This window comes from Phyllobates terribilis, unplaced genomic scaffold (genome assembly GCF_046119375.1).
Source record: "Phyllobates terribilis strain yellow unplaced genomic scaffold, ASM4611937v1 Scaffold_5__5_contigs__length_657084704, whole genome shotgun sequence".
Classification (NCBI taxonomy): Eukaryota; Metazoa; Chordata; class Amphibia; order Anura; family Dendrobatidae; genus Phyllobates; species Phyllobates terribilis.
In genome coordinates, this window is record NW_027362765.1 from 45006320 (window position 1) to 45032054 (window position 25735).

The window sequence follows — 25735 nt, forward strand, 5'->3', positions numbered from 1 at the left end:
CTGGAAGAACGTAGTCTGTGGCCTGAAAAGCTGCCCGACCTGGTGGACCTATACAACCACATCCCTGTAGGTTCCACCAACTGTACCCCGGCTTACCTAATGAGGGCAAGACCTGGTAAGCTTCCTGTTGATCTGGAGATGGGAGTCCTGACACCCGAGGACACTTCACCAGAAGCAGACTGGGACACAGAGAGGCAGCAGCAGTACTGGAAAGTACAGGAGAGCGTGGAGCGAAGTCTCTGTCAAGCTAGGGAAAGACAAGAGAAAACTTACAACCAGTATGCTCCCGCTGTTCCCCTGGTGCCCGGAGAGCAGGTCTTGAAGAGGAAAAGACGGCTCCACAAGTTGGACGACCAATGGGAGAAGGACCCGTACACCGTACTGCCCTCAAGCCACGACAACCCGAAGATCTGTACAATCAGTAAAGACGGAGGGGAAACCACAGCCATTGTATCCCGGGATCACCTAAAGAAGTGTCCCGAACAGCTACCGAACCCTGAAGAGGAACAAGAGGACCCTCGACCCGTAGAGGAAAGGGAAGATATGGTTAGTACTGTGCTCGGAGACTTCCCTCGGTCTTGGACTCAAGTCAATGGTGCTGTTGTGGTACCCGTCCTCACGTTCCTCCAACCAGCATCCCAAGTGCCTACGGAGACGCAGGTAGAACTGGAAGAACAGCCGGTCCAGGAGGCAGAAGGCCCCACACAAGCAGACCAGGAAAATCAACCCTCTGCTTATAGTGAGCCTGCCATACCCCTAGTGAGCCAAAGAGTCCGTAGACGGCTGCCCAGTTTACCCTTGACAGCTCCTATACCCTGTAGCTCAGGACCAATCAACCAGCTCCGTAGGTCCACTAGGGTCACTAGAGGCCAGCTGCCCATACGGTGGAGGATCTAAAATGTTCAAGCTATTTTATTAATGTTTACCTGTTTATTGTTGCTTGTGTATAATTATGTGTTTCTAGTTATTTATAGGAGTCTTTGGTGGATTTACCGGGAATCCTTTGTGCATATAGTTGGAGCGTAACCCAGGACGGACTGAAAGACTGTTAAGGACTCGGGGCAGGACAGACCCCTACCTGGTTACGTCTCCCTGTGTTGGTGAAATGGACACCCTTGTTTTCCTCAAAAAGTTACACCCGGTTGCGGACACGCCGTGACCACCTTATGTGTTGTCTCTATTAGAATGTTATTGTTTGCACCTTGTTATGTTTACAAAAGTATGTTTAGTCCCGGAGTACTAACTTTCACTAGGGGGGAATGTGGCACCCCAGGGGTCTGGTCTCCACAGTAATAGCAATGTTATGTCTGAGAGCAGGTGGGAGGTCTCTTGGTCAGGAATCCTATGCATGCCACACCTCCTGCCCAGTCCTGGGAGTGGAAGAACTTCCCCTATATAAAGCTGGGGCTGAGGCAGGGTTAGTGAGTAGAGTAGAGAGAAGAAGAGGAGCAGCATAGGAAAGAAAGATCAGGAGCTCAGTGGGAGCAGTGCAAAAAGGAATCAGGGGCTGGCAGCTGAGGAGCTCGCCCTGATTGAAGAGTTACCACCGGACCCGGAGTCCGAGGCTGTGGGGATTAACCCAGACCCAGCAGCAGAAACCGCCCGGCAGGGGATTTCAGGTCCTCTGGCCAAGAAACCCGAAGGCACGGTCACACGCGTGGGACCAGCACCGCCGTCGTGGAGCGGAAGCCACTAGAAGGCCCCGAGTCACCGGCCATACGGGTGAGCACCACACGGTACACTCAGGGACGTGGGCTACCTTTACCCGCCTCTAGCAAGGAAGCCAGAAGAGTACAATTAGTTGGGGAGGCCTACAACTCCGCCTGGCCAAGGGGGATCCCATCTGCTCAAGGACTGACCAGGCCCCGACCGCTAGCCAGTACTCCGGGAGGGTCTATCTTTGTCACCAGTAAAGACCCTGAACTACACCGCATCGTCTCTGAGTGGTTCCTACTACCCCCATCATCCACGTCGGCTGCCCTGAGGCCATACCCCTCCCGTTGGGGGTTATACCATCCACGCTGCACCATCCTTCCACCGGCCTCAGCGGTCTGCCCTGCAGCGGCAGCTCCATAGCTGCATCCAACGGGTGGCGTAGTCGTCCTACATCTACTGCTAATATACCGCCACTTAGTCTGACTCCCTGGGCACGGACCGGGTCATCGCCACGAGACTACTACCCCTATCCGATCCGGCTCCGGGTAGGCTCCCGCGTGCGCAACGCTGCGCGACTCAGGCCCAGGGGCGCGTCAAGTGCGTGCGTGCGTGCGTGCGTTTTCAGACCAAGCCAGGACACAATACCCCAGCTTGTGTGCCACACAGGCCTGAGTGAGCAGAGACTTGCTAAGGATATTTTCTTTGTTTGCCTGAACTCAAGGCCCATTTGCTTTTCCGTTTTGTTTCTGGGTTTATGAAGCATTAAACCCACATGAACTTTTAAAGGAACATGACTCCTGTTTTCCTCCCGTCGCACCCCAGCGAGTAAAACCCCTAAAATTGCCATCAGTCAAGCTGAAATGCATACCTAGGCCTCTCACGCTAGGCCAGGGCTTTCGGGTTTTATAGGCCTGGGAGAGTTCTGCGCATGTGCCTGCAAAGGTCAAAGCACATGTAACTTCATGACTTGCTGTAACTTTGTGGGTTCAATTGCAGAACTGGGGACTTCAGCACAACGTAAAGCGATCGGAAGATGCGACGAGAACTGGACGGGTGATGATGAGGAGCGGAGTGGCCAGTAACGTGAGCGTCGAGGTAAGTATAAGTATTTTTTTTATTTTTAACATTTTGATGGCCTTTTACACTACAGAAAAGAAGCACCCCGTGGCCACCATTTGGCTGAATCTGTGAGGAAGCCAATTACAAAAAATCCGCATTTTAGCAAAGGCAGATTTTTGTAAAATTATTATTTACTATAATTTATTTATATAGCACCATTGATTCCATGGTGTGTACATGAGAATGGGTTACATACAAAAGACATATCACAGTAAGCAAACTACCAATGATAGACTGGTACAGAGGGAAGAGGACCCTGCCCTTGCGGGCTTACATTCTACAAGATGGTTGGGAAGGAGACTGTAGGTTATGGGGTTGCAGCAGCTTCGGTGTTGATAAGGCGGCAGCTCCGGTGGTGGTGAGAAGGCAGCGGGGTCATGGCAGCCTGTAAGCTTTCTTGAAGTGGTGGGTTTTCAAGTTCCGTCTGAAGGATCCAAATGTGGCAGATAATCGGACGTGTTGGGGAACAGAATTCCAGAGGATGGGGGATATTCAGGAGGAGTCTGGAGAAAATGAGGTCTTTGGAGGCCCGGAGATTACGTGAGGGAAGATATCGGGAGATTAGTTCAGAAAAATACAGAGGAGACAGGTTATGGATGGCTTTGTAGGTCAGTATTAGTAGCTTGATCTAGATACACTGGGGAATTGGGTGCCAGTGAAGAGATCTGCAGAGGAGAAAAACGGAGGAGTAGCGAGGAGAGAGATGAAATAGCCGGGCAGCAGAGTTAAGAATGGATTCAATTCCGCTCAAACATATTTAGTCATTTCTAATTAACATCAGCACAAACACTGTGTTCCCACTGGGAACTTCATAGCCAAGCAGCTGCATGCAGCATTGCATCAACAAACACAATGTCAAGCGTCTGATGGAGTGGTGTATAGCAGCCACCATTGCACTCTGAAGCAATTGTAGCATGTTCTGTAGAGTGACGATCACATTCTCTAGCTGGTGTCTGATGGAAAATTCTGGGTTTGGTGAATGGCAAGAGAATGTTACCTGTCTGACTGCATTGTGCCTGCTGTACAGTTTGGTGGAGGTGAATGCTATGGGCTTGTTATTAAGGGTCGATCTTGGCCCTTTAGTGCCAGGGAAGTATATAAGATATTGTGGATAATTGTAGCTTCCAGCTTTGTGGGATCTGTTTGGGGAAGGTCCTTTTGTGTTGCCCATGACCATGCCCCACTTTACAAGGTCAATAAATACATAGTTGTTTCTTTTTTTTTATTATTATTATTAATAATTTATATAGCGCCATTGATTCCATGGCGCTGTACATAAGAAGGGGTTACATACCAAATACAGATATCACTTACAGTAAACAAACTAACAATGATAGAACGGTACTGAGGGAAGAGGACCCTGCCCTTGCGGGCTTACATTCTACAGGAAAGGGACGGAGACAGTAGGTTGAGGGGTTGCAGTAATTCCGGTGTTGTTGGTTGAGGTGGCAGGAAGCAAGGTCATGGTAGGCTGTAAGCTTGTTTGAATAGATGGGTTTTCAGGTTCCGTCTGAAGGATCCAGGTGTGGTGGATAATCGGACGTGTTGAGGCACAGAATTCCATAGGACGGCGGATATTCGGGAGAAATCTTGGAGGCGATTGCGTGAGGAACGAATAAGTGTGGAGAAGAGAAGGAGGTCTTGGGAGGAACGGAGGTTACGTGAAGGAATATATCGGGAGATTAGTTCAGAGATGTACGGAGGAGAGAGGTTGTGGATGGCTTTGTAGGTCAGTGTTGGTAGTTTGAACTGGATACGCTGGGGAAATGGGAGCCAGTGAAGGGATTTGCAAAGGGGGGTAGCAGAGGAGTAGCAAGGCGAGAAATGAACGAGTCGTGCACCAGAGTTGAGGATGGACTGGAGGGGTGCGAGAGTGTTAGCAGGTAGGCCACAGAGGAGAATGTTGCAATAGTCGAGGCAGGAGATGATGAGGGCATGCACAAGCAGTTTAGTAGATTGAGGGGTGAGGAAAGGACGAATTCTGGAAATATTTTTGAGCTGGAGGCGACAGGAGGTGGTGAGAGCTTGGATGTGGGGTTTGAAGGACAGGGCAGAGTCAAGGGTTACTCCGAGGCAGCGGATTGTCGGTACAGGGGAAAGAGTAATGTCATTTATTGTGATAGAAAGATCAGGTGGGAAAGATATGTGAGATGGGGGAAAGATAATGAGTTCAGTTTTGTCCACATTGAGCTTGAGGTAGCGGGAGGAGAAGGAGGATATGGCTGCTAGACATGCTGGGATTCTGGACAGCAGAGAGGTGACATCTGGGCCAGAGAGGTAGATCTGGGTGTCATCAGCGTACAGATGGTACTGGAAGCCATGGGATTTTATGAGCTGTCCCAGGCCAAGGGTATATATTGAGAAGAGTAGGGGTCCTAGGACAGAGCCTTGAGGGACTCCAACAGAGAGGGGGCGGGGTGAGGAGGTAGTGTGGGAGTGGGAGACGCTAAATGTGCGGTTAGAAAGGTATGAGGAGATCCAGGATAGGGCAAGGTCTTTGACGCCAAAGGAAGAGATGATCTGTAGTAGAAGGCAATGGTCAACAGTATCGAAAGCAGAGGACAGGTCAAGAAGAAGGAGTACAGAGAACTGTCTGTTAGCTTTGGCTGTAAGTAAGTCATTGGTGATTTTGGTAAGGGCAGTTTCGGTGGAATGGTGGGGGCGGAAGCCGGATTGTCAGTTGTCGAAGAGAGAGTTAGATGAAAAGTGGGAGGAAAGATCAGCGTGAACGTGTTGCTCAAGGAGTTTGGAGGCAAATGGGAGCAGCGATATGGGGCGATAGCTGGACAAGGCGGTTGGGTCGAGGGATGGCTTTTTGAGGATGGGTGTGATTGTGGCATGTTTGAAGGCAGCGGGGAAAGTACCAGAAGATAGTGATAGGTTGAAGAGATGGGTTAGGGGTGGGATGAGTGTGGGGGTGACGTTGGGGAGGAGGTGGGTGTCACGGGTGTGTCGCCACGAAGATCGTCACGATTACACAGCCTGACTTCTCGCAGCTGACTTTTTGGTGCTTTGTGTTTTTCAGCAGTGAGGGAATTAATTCTCTCTCTCTCTGTGCTAGACGAGGTCCAGCCTCGCCCAGCTGCAATCAATGCTGCTGTAGTGAGACTCCTTCAAATGCCTGCTGGTCTGTTAGGGAAGTGTCGGTGAAAGCATTTCATGCAGACTAACAGAGCGGATCGTGGTTTTTGGAGTTTCAGAGATAAGTGTATTTGGAGAGTTTTTTCCCTTCCTCGCTTTATCATTATCTCCTTTCCCGTTGGTGTTCCCTCTGTTGTAGTTGTGTAGTTTTTGTATGCAAGGTGGTTTTGGTTTTTCCCTTGTACTGTCTCGTTCGTCTAAGTACTGTGTGTGGGCATATTATTACTTGTCCCCTTTTGTTGTGATCGGGGTCCTTCTCAGGACTAGATTACTTTGGTGCAGGGATCCTCAGGAGGTAGGGGTTACGTTGGCGGCCTGGACCTCTGTACCTTTAACAGTACCTCCAGGTTGAGGGATTAGTCAGGGCCCCAGCTTAGGGTCAGCTTTGGCCCCCTACCTCCAGTATACAGAGACAGCGTGACATTTTCACCGACCACTTAGTTTTTCTCCAGCTACCATGGATCCAGTAGCCGGTCTAGCTCGGCAGTTGCCGAGTTTGTCCATGGAGCTGGCGGACGTTAGGTCCAAGGTTTTGTATCCTCAGGAGCAAGCCGGACCAGAACCTAAAGTAGCTCTCCCTGACAGGTTCACTGGGGGGCGGGACAAGTTTTTTGTTTTCCGGGAGGCATGCAAGTTGTACTTTCGGCTGCGGCCTCGGTCATCGGGGAGTGAAGAACAAAGGGTGGGAATTGTCATCTCGCTCCTACAAGGGGACCCACAATCTTGGGCGTTCTCTCTTCCCCCGGGCTCCCCGGCTCTCCAGTCAGTGGATAGGTTTTTCGCTGCTCTGGGACTCGTATATGATGACCCAGATCGGATCTCCCTTGCTGAGTCTAAGTTACGTAGGATCCAGCAGGGAGATCGTCCGGCGGAGGAATTCTGTTCGGAGTTCCGTAGGTGGGCCACGGACACCCAGTGGAATGACCCGGCTCTTAGGAGCCAGTTTTGTCAAGGTTTATCCGACAAATTACAGGATGTGTTGGCACAGTATGACTCTCCCGCGTCACTGGAAGCCGCTATGGCCCTTGCTATTCGCGTTGACAGACGGCTTCGGGAGAGGTGCGGGATAACTCTACCCCCTGTGATGACTCCACCTCCTACAAGGTCCCCTCATATGGTGGTTCCCCTGGTCAGTCCAGAGGAGCCTATGCAATTAGGAGGGACATCATTTCGGGGGAGGGGACCGGTGGTGTGCCATAAGACAGGAAGGTGTTTCTTCTGCGGGAGAAAGGGACATTTTATTGGGGGGTGTCCATCCCGTCCCTTGCAGAGTGAAGAGTCGTCGGAAAACTGTTGATCCCAGGTTGTGTGGTGGACGGCAATCTGGGAGTAGGTATTTCGTCCCTAGGTTCGTCTCAGTTTCTCGTACCGGCGGAGGTGGTGGTGGGTACGAGAACTGAGAGGATATCTGTTCTTCTGGATAGTGGGGCCGGGGCTAATCTGGTTGATGCTCGGTTTGCCCGGGTTCAAGGTATGCGATTGAGTGAGTTGGCTAAACCCATCCCCATATTCTCGATCGATGCCAGGCCTCTCGGTCAGGGAAGTTTTTTGCAAGCTGTGCATGACGTAAAACTTCAAGTGGGGTCGATACATAAAGAACTGTTGTCTTGCTACGTGTTGGAGGGTCTTCCCACTCCTATAGTGTTGGGCCTTCCTTGGTTAACTAAGCATAACCCGGTTATTAATTGGCAAACCAGAGAGATAAGCCAATGGAGTAAATTCTGTAATAAAAACTGCATGAACACGGTCATCGGTGCGGTTACTCCTTGGGTCTTACCTCCATTTCTGGCGGACTTTGAGGATGTATTCTCGGAGAAAGGGTGTCAGGAACTACCTCCTCATCGCGAGTATGACTGTTCTGTAAAACTGCTCCCTGAGGCCAAGTTACCTAAAGCTAGGTTGTATAACCTTTCTGGTCCTGAGAGGCAGGCCATGAAGGATTATATTTCAGAAAGTCTGGCTAAGGGGCATATTAGACCTTCATCTTCACCGGTGGCTGCGGGGTTCTTCTTTGTTAAGAAGAAAGATGGAGGCCTACGCCCTTGCCTGGATTTCCGTGAACTTAATCGGATTACGGTCCGAGATCCGTATCCGCTCCCACTTATTCCCGATCTCTTTAATCAGATCGTGGGCGCCAAATGGTTCTCTAAGTTGGATCTCAGGGGGGCGTACAATCTGATTAGGATGAAGGAGGGGGATGAGTGGAAGACGGCGTTTAACACTCCGGAGGGGCATTATGAGAACCTTGTCATGCCATTCGGTCTGACAAATGCCCCGGCGGTGTTCCAACACTTTGTTAATGACATTTTTCGCCGCCTGGTGGGACAGTTTGTTGTCATATATCTGGATGATATCTTAATTTACTCGCCGGATCTGGTGTCTCATCAGGAGCACGTTAGGCAGGTGTTACAGATCTTGCGGGATAATAAACTGTATGCCAAATGGGAAAAGTGTGTGTTCGCCGTACAGGAACTCCAGTTTTTAGGCTTCCTGGTTTCAGCGTCCGGTTTTCGTATGGACCCTGGGAAAGTGCGGGCAGTTCTTGAGTGGGATCGGCCAGAGAATCTTAAGGCACTACAACGTTTCCTGGGGTTTGCTAATTATTACCGGAAGTTCATTCGTAATTTCTCGTCCATGGTTAAGCCTCTCACAGACATGACTAAAAAGGGGACGGATTTTTCTAGGTGGTCTGACAAGGCTTGTCAAGCATTCTCCTCCTTGAAAAAATGTTTTGCCTCGGCACCCATACTCATTCAACCTGATGCGTCACAGCCATTCATTGTAGAGGTAGACGCTTCCGAGGTAGGGGTGGGAGCAGTATTGTCACAAGGTTCGTCCCCTGGTAAGTGGCATCCGTGCGCCTTCTTCTCTAAAAAATTGTCGTCCGCTGAGAGGAATTACGATGTCGGCAATAGGGAACTCTTGGCCATTAAGTTAGCTTTTGAGGAGTGGCGCCATTTTTTGGAGGGGGCAGTCCATCCGGTCACCGTCATCACCGATCACAAGAACCTGCTATATCTGGAGTCCGCGAAACGTCTGAATCCCAGACAAGCTAGGTGGTCATTGTTTTTTACCAGGTTTAATTTTGTCGTTACATACCGTCCTGGGTCAAAAAATGTAAAGGCGGATGCCTTATCTCGTAGTTTCCCTGGGGCCGGGAATACGGACGACCCGGTTCATATCCTTCAGGAGGGGGTGGTGGTTTCGGCAGTATGCTCTGAGCTGGAGGAGGAGGTATTGGAGGCTCAGGGGGACGCCCCTGTTGGACCTCCGGGGAGACTGTTTGTTCCAGATCAGTTGCGACAAAAGGTGATCGAGGCACACCATAACTCAGTTTTTGCAGGACACCCTGGGAGTAGAGCAACTGTTGATCTCCTCTCGCGTCGGTTTTGGTGGCCTAACTTACATAAGGAGGTGGTAACTTTCGTCGCGTCCTGTGGGGTTTGTGCGCGCTCTAAGACCTCACATACCCGTCCGTCTGGGGCCCTCTTACCTTTGAAGATCCCGGAGCGTCCTTGGACTCATCTGTCTATGGACTTTATTACGGACCTCCCTCCGTCTTCGGGTAAAACGGTCATACTCGTTGTAGTGGACAGGTTCAGAAAGATGGCACATTTTATCGCTCTTCCGGCTCTCCCTAATGCTAAAACTCTTGCGCAGGTGTTCATTGGGGAGATTGTGAGGCTTCACGGGGTACCCTCCGAGGTGGTGTCTGATCGGGGGTCTCAGTTTGTGTCCAAGTTCTGGAAGGCGTTTTGTGCACGGCGAGGGATGCATTTGTCGTTCTCATCGGCTTTTCATCCTCAGACCAATGGTCAGACGGAACGTATGAACCAGAGCTTGGAGACATATCTCCGGTGTTTTGTGTCAGAGAACCAGGAGGACTGGGCTTCTTTCTTACCTCTGGCAGAGTTTGCTCTTAATAATAGGCGGAGCGAGTCCACTGGTAAGTCCCCGTTTTTTGGGGCATATGGTTTTCACCCCAGTTTTGTTCTTTCAGTAGGGGGGGCTCTTCGGGGGTTCCTGAGGAGGAACGATTTTCCTCATCACTCGCTTCAGTATGGAGAGGGGTGCTGAAGAATCTGAATACTATGGGGAACCGATACAAACGTATGGCTGATAGGAGGAGAGTGTCTGGTCCGGACCTAAGTGTGAACGATCGGGTATGGTTGTCTACCAGGAATATAAAACTTAAGGTTCCCTCCTGGAAACTGGGTCCCAGGTTCATCGGGCCGTACAGAATCAGTTCTATTATTAATCTGGTGGCATTCCGTCTTGACCTCCCCCCTACGTTTAAAATTCACAACGTGTTCCACAGATCGTTGCTTAAGAGGTATGTGGCGCCGGTGGTACCGTCACCTTTACCTCCCCCTCCAGTGGTGGTCAAGGGTAACTTGGAGTTCCAGGTATCGAGGGTCATCGATTCACGCTTTAATCGCTGGTCCATTCAGTACCTGGTTCATTGGAAAGGGTATGGTCCTGAGGAGAGGATGTGGGTTCCTGCGTCGGATATTAACGCAGACCGATTAGTTCGGGCCTTCCACACGACTCACCCGGATAAACCTGGCCCTGAGGGTCTGGAGGCCCCTCGTAGAAGGGGGGGTACTGTCACGGGTGTGTCACCACGAAGATCGTCACGATTACACAGCCTGACTTCTCGCAGCTGACTTTTTGGTGCTTTGTGTTTTTCAGCAGTGAGGGAGTTAATTCTCTCTCTCTCTGTGCTAGACGAGGTCCAGCCTCGCCCAGCTGCAATCAATGCTGCTGTAGTGAGACTCCTTCAAATGCCTGCTGGTCTGTTAGGGAAGTGTCGGTGAAAGCATTTCATTCAGACTAACAGAGCGGATCGTGGTTTTTGGAGTTTCAGAGATAAATGTATTTGGAGAGTTTTTTCCCTTCCTCGCTTTATCATTTATCTCCTTTCCCGTTGGTGTTCCCTCTGTTGTAGTTGTGTAGTTTTTGTATGCAAGGTGGTTTTGGTTTTTCCCTTGTACTGTCTCGTTCGTCTAAGTACTGTGTGTGGGCATATTATTACTTGTCCCCTTTTGTTGTGATCGGGGTCCTTCTCAGGACTAGATTACTTTGGTGCAGGGATCCTCAGGAGGTAGGGGTTACGTTGGCGGCCTGGACCTCTGTACCTTTAACAGTACCTCCAGGTTGAGGGATTAGTCAGGGCCCCAGCTTAGGGTCAGCTTTGGCCCCCTACCTCCAGTATACAGAGACAGCGTGACAGTGGGATGGGATGGGGTCGAGTGCACATGTGGTGAGGTGTGATTTGGAGAGGAGACGAGTAAGGTCTCTTTCCGTGATGTTGGGAAGGAAGGTTATGGGGGTAGGGAAATGCTGTGGAAAACAAAGCGGTTGTGGTGGTCGGACAGTAAAGACTTACCGTGTTTGGTCAATCTTGTTTTTGAAGTGTGTGGCAAACTCCTCAGCAGAGATGACCAGGTCAGAGGGGGCAGTGGAGGGTGGAGGAGAGAGTTAAAAGTGTTGAATAGCTGTTTGGGGTTGTAGGATAGGGAGGATATGAGGGTTGTGAAGTAGGCCTGTTTAGCAGAGGTGAGTGCTGATTTGAATGCAAATGTTGCTTGTTTGAATGCAGTGAAGTCATCTTGAGTATGTGTTTTCTTCCAACGCCGCTCCGCAACCCTGGACGCTTGTCGAAGCTGTTTAGTGAGGTTGTTGTGCCAGGGTTGCCTGTTGACTCGTCGCGCTCTGCCATGCACAAGAGGGGCGACCCAGTCAATAGCTGATGCGAGAGTGGCATTGTAGAAAGCGGTGGCGCTGTCTGTATCATGGAGTGAGGATATGGATGTCAGTGGTAGAACAGAGTCAGAGAGTGTGTGAGTGTCTAGATGTGCAAGGTTTCAGCGGGGGTGTGCTAGTTGCCGGACATGGGTGACAGGTGGGGAGGACAGGGATGAGAATGTGAGTAGATGGTGGTCAGATAGGGGTAGGGGGGAGGTTGTGAGGTTAGATAGGGAGCAGAGTCGGGTGAAGATCAGGTCTAGTGTGTGTCCGTCTGTGTGGGTGGCTGAGGAGGACCACTGAGTAAGTCCAAATGATGAAGTAAGCGACAGGAGTTTGGATGCTGTTGAATGGCGAGTGTCAGTGGGGATGTTGAAATCGCCCATGATGATTGTGGGAAGGTCAGCAGAGAGAAAGTAAAGAAGCCAGGAGGAGAATTGGTCAATAAAGGCAGAGATCGGGCCTGGAGTTCGGTATATCACAGCCACTTGGAGGTTGGAGGGAGAGTAAATGCGGACAGAGTGGACTTCAAAAGAAGGGAGAGTAAGGGAGGGAAGAAGAGGAGTAGGGCTAAAGGTGCAGTTGTTAGAGAGGAGAAGACCCACTCCATCATGTCTGTTTCCAGGGCGAGGAGTGTGGGTGAAGTGGAGGCCACCATAACACAGCGCAGCAGGGGAGGCAGTGTCAGAGGGTGTTAGCCATGTCTCTGGAATGCCCAGGAAGGAGAGATGACGAGAGGTAAAGAGGTCGTGGACAAAATGGAGCTTGTTGCAGACAGAGCGGGCATTCCAGAGTGCTCCAGAGAGAGGGAGCAGCGGGGTGGGAGTCAGGGGGACCGGTTTTGCGTAAGAGAGGTTGCGGTAGTTTGCAGTTGGCTTGATGCGATAGGTGGGGGAATTGGTGGAGGGTGCAAGCTTTGGGGGTCCAGGATTGGGTGATATGTCTCCAGCAGTGAGGAGAAGCAGAGAGAGGGAGAGCAGGTGGGAGAAGGAGAGTGTCCGGCTTGTTTTATGTTGGAGGGAAGGAGAGATGATGATTTGGTTAGAGGGTGCTGGGGTTTGGGGATAGCGAAGGAGAGTGAGGATTAGTGGGGCAAAAACAGTAAGGGCATATGTAAGCATGACGAAAGTGTAAGGGAGAATGAGAAAGAGAATCTAAGTACAAAAAGTAGATAGTTATCCGTACGTTCTGGTCACTTCTGGCATATTTCATTTTCAGCCCCTTAAAAAGCAACCCTTTAAAAGCCAGACCGTCTGTGCCAGGCTAGGCTTGCTTGATTTATGGAGCTCTGACCAGCACATTAGGTGAGTCAGGTGTGCAGGAGGTGAGGAGTCGCAGGGACACTGCTCACAAAAGCATGGGTGGAGGGGGGGGGGTAATTAGGACACAGAAGCTAAATGAATTCAGGAAACAGACAGATAGGGACCAGTGTGTATTGGGATCAAAGGATTGAGATGCAGATTGGACAAAACATATCAAGGACAGATAGAATGAAATTAGCAGGTATCAGTGGATACACAGCAGATAATGGATACAGGGAACGTACCGGGAGACAGATAGAAACAGTTTTTAAAGACTGGAAGAACATGACCGGCCTCATTGATCTTGGACATCAGCTCCATCCAACACTAGAATAGAGATTGTGAGCCCGGCCTCTCCTCCAATTTCAGTGTCAGACCTTATAAATGGTCTTCTGGATGAATGGGCAAAAATTTCTAGCAAAACAAGCCAAAATAATGGAGAAAGGGTTCCTAGAAAAGCCAATGGTTTTTAGGTTACAGTCTTGCTTTCTGCTTGTCTGTTGTTTTCCTTAAGGGCAGAGACAGATGGCCGTATTACTCGTGCGAGGATCGCATCATAAACCGTACTGGCTGTCTATTCTCCTGACCTGTGGTTGACAGCTGCATAGATCACTCTGTCATTCTCAGGTCAGGAGAGGTTCTGGGCTAGTCCGTTCAGTGCGATACGATCATCGCACAAGTTATACAGCAGTCTGTTTGTGCCCTAACTGATACAAATGTAAGCAGACATATCCTTTTTACTGTTGTGGGGGTCCTTCTGGGTTCCAATACGTGTCAGTTTGTAGAATGGAATAAAAAGTTGTGCATAATATTCTCTCTCTTACATTCTAGAACAGGCTGTTGTAAATGGAGATATGACTTTTATCAACCAAAGGCTTATTTCGTGTGAAAATCGGCAGTTCCCCCATATATGAGCAGGTAATTGAGACTACCCCAGATAGATAAAACATCGTGAGTGTGTATATAGAGTAATAAGAAAATAGGTGTCAATTCTAGATAATGAAACAAACGAGCAGATGCTTCCCACATGCTTCCTTACTATAACCTAAGTGCTAAACGAAAGGTGATAAAATGGCCTGAGAAGCTACAGACACTATGTTGCTTCCGGCCTGGTCACTCTACAGTGACTTTTTGCTTCTCTCCACCCTGCCCCCCCCTCCCCCCCCAAAAAAAGCCATACTGTATCTCACGAGATTACACTGAGCGCACACTGAGTCCGATTGCTGCTCTCTTTGTCTCACATTGTAATGGCACACTTTTCCTCCTCTCACTGTTTTTCTGGAACTTTGCATCCTTTCCTCTTGAGGTTGGGTTTCCAATAGTCTGGATTAATTCTTCACTAGGCACCGCACCAGTGTATCACTGAACATACAAATGCATCTTGTTCTATTCCTCTGCTTTCCAGTGGGCAGAACTGATTGCAGCCAAGTATGTTTTTCTCTACAATGCTCCAGTGTTTAAAAAAAAAACATAGTTTGAAGATCGTATGGGGACTATAGGTAGAGCCCAGAATAGTCCATTGACACCCCCGGTCAGCTTCTCACCACACCTCACTAGTTGATTCACAGGTCTCTAGCTATGTACACAGATTGACGCCTGTCAATAAACTAAAATGGTGTGGGGAGAAGCAGTCCAGGGTGGTGCCAGATTAGTCTGGTCTCTCACTATGGGCCACAGCCGCGTACACCAGAGTGTATCTGAGAAGGACATATATGGAAGCAATCGTACAGCTAGGCTGTGATTAATGAGTGACAGTTATTTTTTTAACTTCCTTACAACCAGTGTAAATCTTGCAGTACCAGAGGGAACTGTATAACCAGTACATACTATAATAATTACTTTGTAATGGAAGCACAAGGGGTCACCACTTCCAAAGAAATTTTGTGTCCAGCATTCAGCTAGAAAGGTCATGGCAACAGTTTTTTTGGGATAGAGAAGGCGTTTTAATATACTTCATGCCACACAAGACAACAATTATTGGAGACACCTATGCTTCAACAATGAAGGCATTATCTGTAGGAATCAAAGAGAAATGCTGTGGGAAGTTGTCGGCAGGTGTGATTTTGCTTCACAACTGTGACAACGGTTGGTGTAGACCCACTGCGACACTGGCGTGCTTACCCTGGAGGGGCATGACTAAGTGACTACCTGTCCTTCACTAGGACCTCTGATGGTGAGGATAGGCTTGGGCCAATAGGGAAGTCAACAGGTGCCACTCCAGGGCAGTACCCGGAGCTGAGATGCATAAATACGAAAGTACAGAAGGCGAAGACAGAGATGTGGTCAGAAAGTTCGAGGTCAGCGCGGGCAGCACAGGTTCAAAATATGAAGCAGGGGTCAGAAGTGGAGAGATCAGACAAAACGAATAAACAAGCAGGGTCGGTAACGTCAGAGTCTAAACAATAAAGCACCTTGAAAGGGTATTAGAGACAAACTGCAACTAGAACCTAAGCCCAGGCAATGTGTGGAGGGAGGAGCTGCCTAATATATCCACTGCTGGCAGGGGATATGCCAGGGAAGCAAAACTATGCAGGACACAGTGGTTTTAAATTCCTAAAGTCTGGCCATGCCTCCTTATAGCCGAGTGGAGACTCTCCAGCAAAGGGAGGATGTAGCAGTGCTGAAAGTTTGCATGAAGCAGCTCAGAAAGATGGTTTGACACTTGGAGGAGCAGAGCATCGCACACAGCGAGGAGGTTAGCGCTTACAAACCGTGCGAGTCACTGGCATGACTATGATAATATGGCAGCTCACAAGTCTTGCAAATCAAAAGCTGCTATCAGTTAAAGAGGCAGTAACAGGGTTCTTGCAGCATCAATAAGTCCCATTCTATTCTGAGGGTATCCGATCACTGGAGACAAAGTGGAATAAGTGTTAATGAAGTTACATTGAAATGTAGAAAGTTCAATTTTCTCAGAAAATTTTATTTTCATATTCAGGTAGGTAAATTATTGAACACCCCTCACACAATCTTTAGCGTTGCAGATGATCTTCCACTCCGCTTCAGTCATGCATCCTTCTCAGCTCCCACTTGGCCTCCGGCAATCTGTAAGGATTTTGAGAATTTGTGCACCTTACAATGTGTGGACACATACAGTATGTTATGCAACTACTATGGGCCTGTCCTGATATTTCTACCTTTTGAGCTGAAATAAATGCACTTCCTTATGAGGTGGTCTAATCTGAAGTACCAGCTTCATCCTGAATATGCCTGTTAAGTCTTCTTAAGGGGCAGTCATAACTAGGGATGAGCGGACCCGTGGATGGTCGGGTTCAACTGAAGTGTAGTCCAAAGTTTGGTTCGGGTACCAGAAATCTACCCGAACTTGAACCCGAACCCCGTAGAAGTCAATGGGGACCCGAACTTTTGTGCTGTAAAATGGTTGTAGTAAGGGCTAGGGGGCTGCAAAAGGAAGCAAAATAGGGGTATGAGCAGGACAATTGCCCTGCAAACAAATGTGGTTAGGGAATTTAAAAAAAAATGTATTTTAATAATTTTGAACCAGGAGACGGAGGTGCAAGTGGAGGGAGATGTTGAGGAGGAGGTAGATGTGGTGATGTAGGTGGAGGAGGTAGCCAACACTGTTTTTGTGGGGGAAGGGGGGTTTATTTGGGGAAGTTCCAAAACATTGCGAATGACAAACAGATCGAACAAACTGCAGTGGAGTATAACAATGGCTGGATGTGGCTGGTATATTTCTCTAGTCAGCCAAAGGTACGGACAAGTCCTGTGGGATCAATGCCAGGCTCATTTTAATAAATGTGAGCTTGACCACGTTGGCTGTGGACAGACGGATGCGCCTGTCTGTGATCACCATCCCTGCCGTGCTTGCCGCAAGGCAAGCCAGCACCTTCAAGGCATAAAAGTCAAGCTCAGGCCATGTGTCCAATTTGAAGACCCAGAGGTTAAATGGGGCAGATCCATCACACAGTATGGGGAGACGTGTGGACATATACTCTTCCACTATGTTGTTGAAACGCTGCCTCCTGCTAATATGGGCCATATCAGATGGTGGTGCTGGAAGTTGTGGCGTGCTGTGGAAGGTTTTCCACATTTTGGCCAGGGTAACTCTCCCTTCCGAGGTGGTGCCGGTGCCCCAGCCGAATTGGCGACTTCCTCCTCTGCCTTGTGCTTCCAATGAGCCCCTGCTGTCAGGTGGGGACACCGTCAGTAGTGCGTCTACCGGCGTGCGCTTGTATCCCCGCATTATCAGATCACACTCCAGTAATGGAAGTAAGGATGGCACGTTGACCTTGTAGCGGGGATCCAGCAGGGTGGCCACCCTTTAATCAGCACTGGCAACAATCCAGGCAACTCAGTGATCGTTGCGCATGTATTCACTCATGTGTGCCAGGCTGCCCAGAGGTAAAGACAAGCTGTCCTCGGTGGGAGATGTATTTGTCTGTATCCCCCAACCATGCTCCTGTGATGCCTGTGAGTTGCTTTGTGTGCCACCCTGCTGTGAACACAGTTCCTCCTCCTCATCATCCTCCTCCAAAAAACTGTCCCCTGGCTGGACAGTTGCGTACCTGTCCACTGTTGATACAGGAACCTATCCTCCGAGCCATGTGTGGAAGACTGGCCTTATAATGGTGCGAATGGTCCCTGTTCCTCCTCCTCTTCCTCCTATGTCACCACCTCATCCTTCATTGTCTGAAGGAGGCATAGAAGTGGGATAGTACTACTGATGGTGGCGTCATCAGAGCTGGCCATGTTCGTGGAGTACTCGAAGCAGCGCAACATGGCACACATTGGAGGCCCACTTGTTGGTCATGAAGTGGTGTTATTCTCATCCGTGCATGCTGCAGCTGAAACTTCACTATCGCCTGCTGATGCTCACACAGTCTCTCAAGAATATAGTATGCAAGGTGGAGTTCCACCTTGTGGGTACGTCGCATATGAGGCAGCGAGCAGGAAAGCAGAAGTGATGCCACAGCGCAGACATTGGCATTGCGCAGTGCACACCTGATTTTGTCCACATCATATTCATGCAGGGATGGCCCGCCTGGAAAAGTAGTGGCGGCTGGGCACTACATACTGTGGGACAGCTACCGCCGTAAGTTTTTCAAAAGTGTCCGTCTCTACCAGCCGGAAAGGCAGCATTTCAAAGTCCAGGAATTTTGAAATGCTGGCATTCAGGACAAGGGTTTGTGGGTGGGTAGTGGGGTACTTCCTCTTTCTCTCCAGTGTTAGGGGGATGAACAGCTGAACGCTTCCATGGGGCAGTGTGAAGATGCTCGGTGACACTGCTGGTGGTGGTGCTGTCACATCCTCTCTTTGCTGGGAGCCAGGTGGCCCTGTTGCTCATGAATGGGAGGAAGAGGCGGAGACCGCAGCAGAAGAGGGAGCAGGAGGAGCCTCAGATTTTACCTGTTTTTTCAGGTATGTACTCCACTGCAGCTCGTGCTTTGCATTCATCATGCAGGTGGTGCTCAGGTTAAGAACATTTATGCCTTGCTTCAGGCTCTGACGGCACAGCGTGAAAACCACCCATATCTTGTCAACACATTGCCTGTAGAAATACCACGCCAGTGATCTCCTTTGAGCTGGCTTTGGTGTGCTCAGTTCGTTGTGCGGTGGGCAGTAGCAGCCAACGTACTGGCTAGGGGGCTTTTGCACTCTGCTCCCCCTTTTGCTGTGCAGGTGGGGTAGCGTGACCACCACCTCTTCCTCCAAACTGCGCATGTCACTTGGATGGCCTTGACTCCATGTGGGGTCTAGGACCTCATCATCACTTGTGATCCGGTGGTTATACAGGCCGCGTCACGTGATGCACCGGCCAATCACAGCCATGCCAATACTCCGCATGGTTGTGATGGCAAGGAATTGCCCACACTCGAAAAACTTGTTGTTTGGCTGCGCTGCAGCCTTTCAACGAACTTCATCTAGCATCCGAACTCAGAACTAAAAACGGACTTCTGTGAACAGTGCTGAAATCTGAACATGGACTTGACACTAGGTGTCCGGTACGAACCCCGAACTTTACAGTTCGGGTTTGCTCATCTCTAGTCATTACATCATACCGATTTGCTGAATAAGACTGTGAAGATCCGGGGTCTTCCGTGGGCATAGCCCTACTCATACAACAGAGGGTGAGGGTAAAACAGCATCCCTTATTGAACTACAAAGCGGACAATAAACACACTGAACAGTCCCAGCAAATACCCGAGATAGTACAACATTACACAGTCTCACCCTTCCTCCTCCGACCGCCTGGGATAGAACAGCTGCAACTTTGGAGAATTCCAGGGCCGACTACCTCAACTAGTGCCCCCCCGCTTCTGGAGGGCCCCCACAGAGTGAAGGTAGTGGCAAGCTTAGGAAGCTAGCAGTCCATCAAGGTACAAGACCAGGAGACCGGAGGGTCCAAATCTTGCCTCTCCGAGACTTTCCATGGGGCCAGTTTACCGGTGGGTCCCTCCTGGAAACTTAAAATGTCTACATGGGATTTAGGCGAACGGTGGGTCCCTCCTAACAACCACAAACAACATATCCATGAGGCCAGGTGACTTCTTTGTCTTCTCCTGGACTCCCCAAAATGTATGTATGGTCTCTCTGATGGTTAATGGAGCAGATCCGTATCTTTCCAGTTAGGGCTGTACCCTTGGGTTAGAATCATATAGAATTCAAATCAGTGTCTCTTTGGATGCCATGCAATCCATCTGCTGTCCTAAATAATGTCTTTCATTCTCCTTGTAAAGTCTTTCTGATGCTCCTTGATTCTGCTTGCAGCACTACAGACATTCCTGTTTATATTTACAGCTGTGTAAGGTCATCAGGCACAGGTAAGAGGTAAAAGTGCATGGCTCAGCTATCATTGTTTGAGCTAATCTATTTACATAGTTGGTATCACAGGAGCTATTGTAAATAAACATCTAGCTGGCTTTTAGTAAAATTGGTCATTAGAATAGTAAACATGATTGTTTCCAAAGGAAGAGAATTCAACATTCAGGGTTATACAAATACTGGTCTGTTCTTATTGACCAGACATAAATACACAAAGATAATAGGGTATTTCTCTTGGATTAACAAATCTAAACATCTGGCTTATTAAGATTTTACTCTGTATCATCACAGAGACTTTTCTTAGCACAAAATAGTACAGCAGTATTTTGGATACGCAAATGATAAGCTTGGCTCAGGGGGTGTAAACTTATTTTAACAGGACAATCCTATTAACTAGATATTGCCTAACCACTAGATTGGCGACAATTTGTTACCGGTGGGGGTCCAACCACTTGGTCTTGCGCCAATTGGCAAAACGTGGAACTTTTAACCTCATTAGAATGGAACAGCAGTGTTACACATGTTCTGGGAGTGGAGGAGATTGGGCTCCTACTGGAAAAATACACTATCTTTTAAAAAAAAAAAAAGGGTATTTGGTGTGCAAATCCAAGCAGACCCCAAAAATATGCATATTGTTATATTTGGGGGATTCTGTCGATTTTGAATCCACGATGGCTTTAGGTCTTTTGCGAACATTGTATCAAGCATGCAAACTTATTGCACAACATTGGCTAGACGTTCAATCACCGACAGTTAATGAGTTAATTAGTAAGCAAAAAAATATTATTTGGTTGGAAAAAGGGGTATATAGAAAGAGAATAGCGATCAAGAAATTTGACAACATCTGGGGACCCTGGTTGAATGTTTCAGGTCTGCCATCTGGAGTACTCCTGAGAGATAGCATATGGCAATTTATGGTTTCATGAACACTTGTGGTATGATCATTCCAGGTTAAATATTATAAGTATGGTCAGTACACATGTAAGCTAATTATTATAACTGAATGGCAGATATTCTAACGTATATACATCATAAAAAAAAAAATAGTACTTTGGAGTGTGGGGTGGAGAGGGTTGTATTAGCTTGTTTGAATGGAAAAAAATCGAATCCTTAAAAGATGACAACTTTATTGTATAACAATAATATATAATGATACCATGTAGCATTGAATATCTCTTTATTCAACTGACCTTTTTTTTGCAAAAACGTTATTGTGTAATTTTCTTAATAAAAATGATTAAAAAAAAAAAAGAAGAATGGAGCAGCATTGTGCAGGCAAGACCCGCGCTCCATTCATTCACTATGAGTCTTTTTCCAGCAGCCCTATAGAGAATGAATGGGGCAGCAGCAAAGCATTCGAACTGCTGTACCAATTTGTAACGTTGATTATAAATTCCCCGATCTTCTGATCAATGAGGGTCCAGACATCAGCAAGTTATCAGCTATCCACTGCTCTAACTGGACAACCCATTTGATATGATTACAATAAAATAATCATTATCTAATAAAGAAAGTACCCTAAAATAAGTCTCGGATTGAGGGTGTGACTATTCTCACTATATACCTTCATTATGTGATATGATATATATTTTTTTAATATGTAAGGAAAAATTATGTAAAAATGACTTGACCCCTGTGTGAATTAGCTGATGTCTATCAAGATTTGTCTTAATGCTGTAATGTTTCCTTTTTTCAATATTAAGAAGTTTTCTCCTCAGTGTGGCTTCTCTGATGTCTAATAAGATCCCATTTCCTAATAAAACAATTCCCACATTCTGAACATGAATATGGCTTCTCCCCTGTGTGTATTCTCTGATGTGCAACAAGAGTGGATTTAATGTGAAAAGATTTCCCACATTCTGCACATAAATATGGCTTCTCCCCAGTGTGAGTTCTATGATGTACAACAAGAGAGTGTTTAAAACTAAAACATTTCCCACATTCAGAACATGAATATGGTTTCTCCCCGGTGTGACTTCTTTCATGACTAAAAAGATCTGATTTATTGTAAAAACATTTCCCACATTCTAAACAAAAGTGTGGCTTATCCCCAGTGTGAATTTTCTCATGTCTAACAAGATAGGATTTATGCTTAAAACATTTTCCACAATCTGAACATGAAAATGGGTTCAACCCAGTGTGAATGCTCAGATGTCTAAAAAAATGTGATTTGTGGCCAAAACATTTACCGCATTCTGAACACGAAAATTTCTTCTCCCCTGTGTGAAGTCTCTGATGTTTAACAAAAGAGGATTTAGCGCTAAAATGTTTCCCACATTCTGAACATGAAAATGGTTTCTCACCTGTGTGAATTTTCTGATGTAAAATTAGACTGTATTTCTCCTTAAAACATTTTCCACATTCTGAACATGAAAATGGTTTTGCCTCTATATGACTCCTCCGATGTCTAACAAGATCTGATTTCTGGTAAAAACATTTCCCACATTTTGAACATGAAAATGGCTTCTCCCCTGTGTGCCTTTTCTGGTGTCTGACAAGATCTGATTTACGGTTATAACATCCTCCACATTCTGAACAGGAAAATGACTTCAGCCCTCCATAAATTCTCTGACGTGTAACAAGATTTAATTTACCACTACAAGGTTTCCCACATTTCGAATATGAAATTGACTTCTCCCCAATTTGACTATTCTCAGTTTTAACAAGATTTGATTTGACGCTGTAATGTTTGCCACAATCTGAAAAAGAATTCGGCTTTTCCTCTGTATGAGCTTTTTGATGATCATTACCCATTCTGGGACTCTTACTTTGCTTAACAGTCTGTGAAGAATCATAAGGTAGGACTTGTTTTACAGGATCAGATGACAAATCTTTGCTGTGATGTGTGCACGGTATTTTTAGGATAATTGCTTTTTCTTCACTTGTATCTTGTGTGATCCCATATTCATCATCTATAAAATCAGAAGACATCCCATATCCCCCTGATCTCCTGGTACAGTCATCTGTCAAAAATAGAACTGATTTTATTATTTTTGAAGAACATAACATAGAAAATTTCTATCGAAATTGCAAGGTATATAGTAAATTTCAACTAGGAACGGACTGTTTTGGAATAAACCATCACAATCTAACAGGAGACCTCAGAGTAAGACCTGCAGACTGATCTGCAATTTTTTACTTCTATGTCAGTGTAATCATTTTTATAGGTTTATCGTGTCTGTAACCGTTTTATGGTAAAAAGTTTGGTGGAGAATCATAAAGGGACCTGTGACTTAGTGCTATTAGATGGTGTCCATCTCACACAATTCCTGAAAGCTGCATAGACTTTAGCACAGAGCAGGATAGACAGGAGAAGTCTGATAATGTAATTATAAGCCACGACTTTGGTGCACGTGCAGAGTGAAATTAGTACCAGGGTTCATGATTCAAAATTTTAGCTCGAGCTCTTCCCAACCAATGCGCACACAACTTCTCTCCAACACCACTGGCTACGACCAGTCTGTAGCTTTGAACAGGAGCCCTTCGTATCAAATAGTTTATTAATAAAAATATCAGATTGTCATAATATTTTCAAACCACACAATCAAAAACACAGAGACCCCAATTACTCAAAGGGATTACACCAGAATTCTGGCATAAATTGTTTGAAAAGTTAGAAAAATTGTTGGACTTTTGGCGTTTTCATGTCAGTTTCGCCAAGCTATGCCAAAATGGGTGGAATGGGGGCTTGACGCAACAGATTGTCTAATTCATGATGAGCGGTGGCATTCCTCATGCCAGAAATCTTACTCCAGTGCCGGACTGGAGTAAGATTTGTGGTGATGCACATGGAGGTGTGTGCGTCTTAATGACTCCAACACGCCCCCTTCATCAAGACTACTCCACTGCTGAACTTGAAGAATCGTGACCAGAGTGCATCTGAAAAGTGTACACGTTTTAGAATAATACAATTTCTTTTCATTTCCTGTTTCTTCAAGTTAAAGTTTCTGGTGCAAATATACCATTGGTACGGCTAGGGAGATTTGATTTATTCCTATGTTGTGCAAGCTGTGATAAATTAAAGTGTGCACACCTTGAGTAAAGTGACGTCACGCAGGTCCTAAACATCCGCCGTGTGTACAGCGCAGGTCCTTGCGCACCACAGAACACAGGCGCCCGAAGAAAGAGGCACGGAGCAGCGGTTTCCGGCCGGGACCCTGCTCCTCCCCTCTCCCCACTAAGAACATACTTCTGCCACAGGAGTAATCTCTCCTCTCTCCAGACCACGACGATCTGCAGACCTTGAACGCCAAACAGTGAGTTGCCTGACCACCACATTGGTGAAGTTCAGTTAGGTCCATATATATTTGGACAGAGACAACATTTTTCTAATTTTGGTTCTAGACATTACCACAATGAATTTTAAACAAAACAATTCAGATGCAGATGGAGTTCATACTTTCAGCTTTCATTTGAGGGTATCCACATTAAAATTGGATGAAGGGTTTAGGAGTTTCAGCTCCTTAACATGTGCCACCCTGTTTTTAAAGGGACCAAAAGTAATTGGACAATTGACTCCAAGGCTATTTCATGGACAGGTGTGGGCAATCCCTTCGTTATGTCATTCTCAATTAAGCAGATAAAAGGCCTGGAGTTGATTTGAGGTGTGGTGCTTGCATTTGGAAGGTTTTGCTGTGAAGTAAACATGCCGTCAAAGGAGCTCTCCATGCAGGTGAAACAAGCCATCCTTAAAACCCAATAGCTACCAATGTCCTTTTTTTGGGAAGCCTAATTTTTTGCTTCTAGCAACTAAGATTTTCTAATTAGGTCCAAAAAACAAAAAATGAAAATTGCTAATTTGGCAAGTAATGGGTTAAGCTGCAAAAACAGAAAAAACCCATCCGAGAAATTGCTACAATATTAGAAGTGGCAAAATCTACAGTTTGGTACATCCTGAGAAAGAAAGAAAGCACTGGTGAACTCATCAATGCAAAAAGACCTGGGCGCCCACAGAAGACAACAGTGGTGGATGATCGTAGAATAATCTCCATGGTGAAGAGAAACCCCTTCACAACAGTCAACCAAGTGAACAACACTCTCCAGGAGGTAGGCATATCAATATCCAAATCTACCATACAGAGAAGACTGCATGAGAGTAAATACAGAGGGTTCACTGCACGGTGCAAGTCACTCATAAGCATCAAGAATAAAAAGGCTAGACTGGACTTTGCTAAAAAACATCTAAAAAAGCCAGCACAGTTCTGGAAGAACTTTCTTTGGACAGATGAAACCAAGATCAACCTCTACCAGAATGATGGAAAGAGAAACGTATGGCAAAGGCATGGTACAGCTCATGATCCAAAGCATACCACATCATCTGTAAAACACGGCGGAGGCAGTGTGATGGCTTGGGCATGCATGGCTGCCAGTGGCACTGGGTCACTAGTGTTTATTGATGATGTGACACAGGACAGAAGCAGCCGAATGAATTCTGATGTATTCAGAGCTATACTGTGTACTTAGATCCAGCCAAATGCAGCCAAACTGATTGGTCGTCGTTTCATACTACAGATGGACAATGACCCAAAACATAAAGCCAAAGCAACCCAGGAGTTTATTAAAGCAAAGAAGTGGAATATTCTTGAATGGCCAAGTCAGTCACCTGATGTCAACCCAATTGAGCATGCATTTCACTTGTTAAAGACTAAACTTCAGACAGAAAGGCCCACAAACAATCAGCAACTGAAAACCACCGCAGTGAAGGCCTGGCAGAGCATCAAAAAGGAGGAAACACAGCGTCTGGTGATGTCCATGAGTTCAAGACTTCAGGCAGTCATTGCCAACAAAGGGTTTTCAACCAAGTACTAGAAATGAACATTTTATTTACAATTATTTAATCTGTCCAATTACTTTTGATCCCTTCAAAAACAGGGTGGCACATGTTAAGGAGCTGAAACTCCTAAACCCTTCATCCAATTTTAATGTGTATACCCTCAAATGAAAGCTGAAAGTCTGAACTTCAACTACATCTGAATTGTTTTGTT

The 25735-nt window shown here is 47.0% G+C and overlaps 1 protein-coding gene and 1 pseudogene across 1 annotated transcript in view; both read right to left on the reverse strand.

The window, feature by feature from the left end:
• The window catches only part of LOC141271883 (uncharacterized), a 235008-nt gene that overhangs the window by 196987 nt on the left and 12286 nt on the right, over positions 1-25735 (reverse strand). The window lies entirely within an intron of this gene.
• Positions 1-25735, reverse strand: part of LOC141271432 (uncharacterized) — a 310526-nt pseudogene that overhangs the window by 127899 nt on the left and 156892 nt on the right.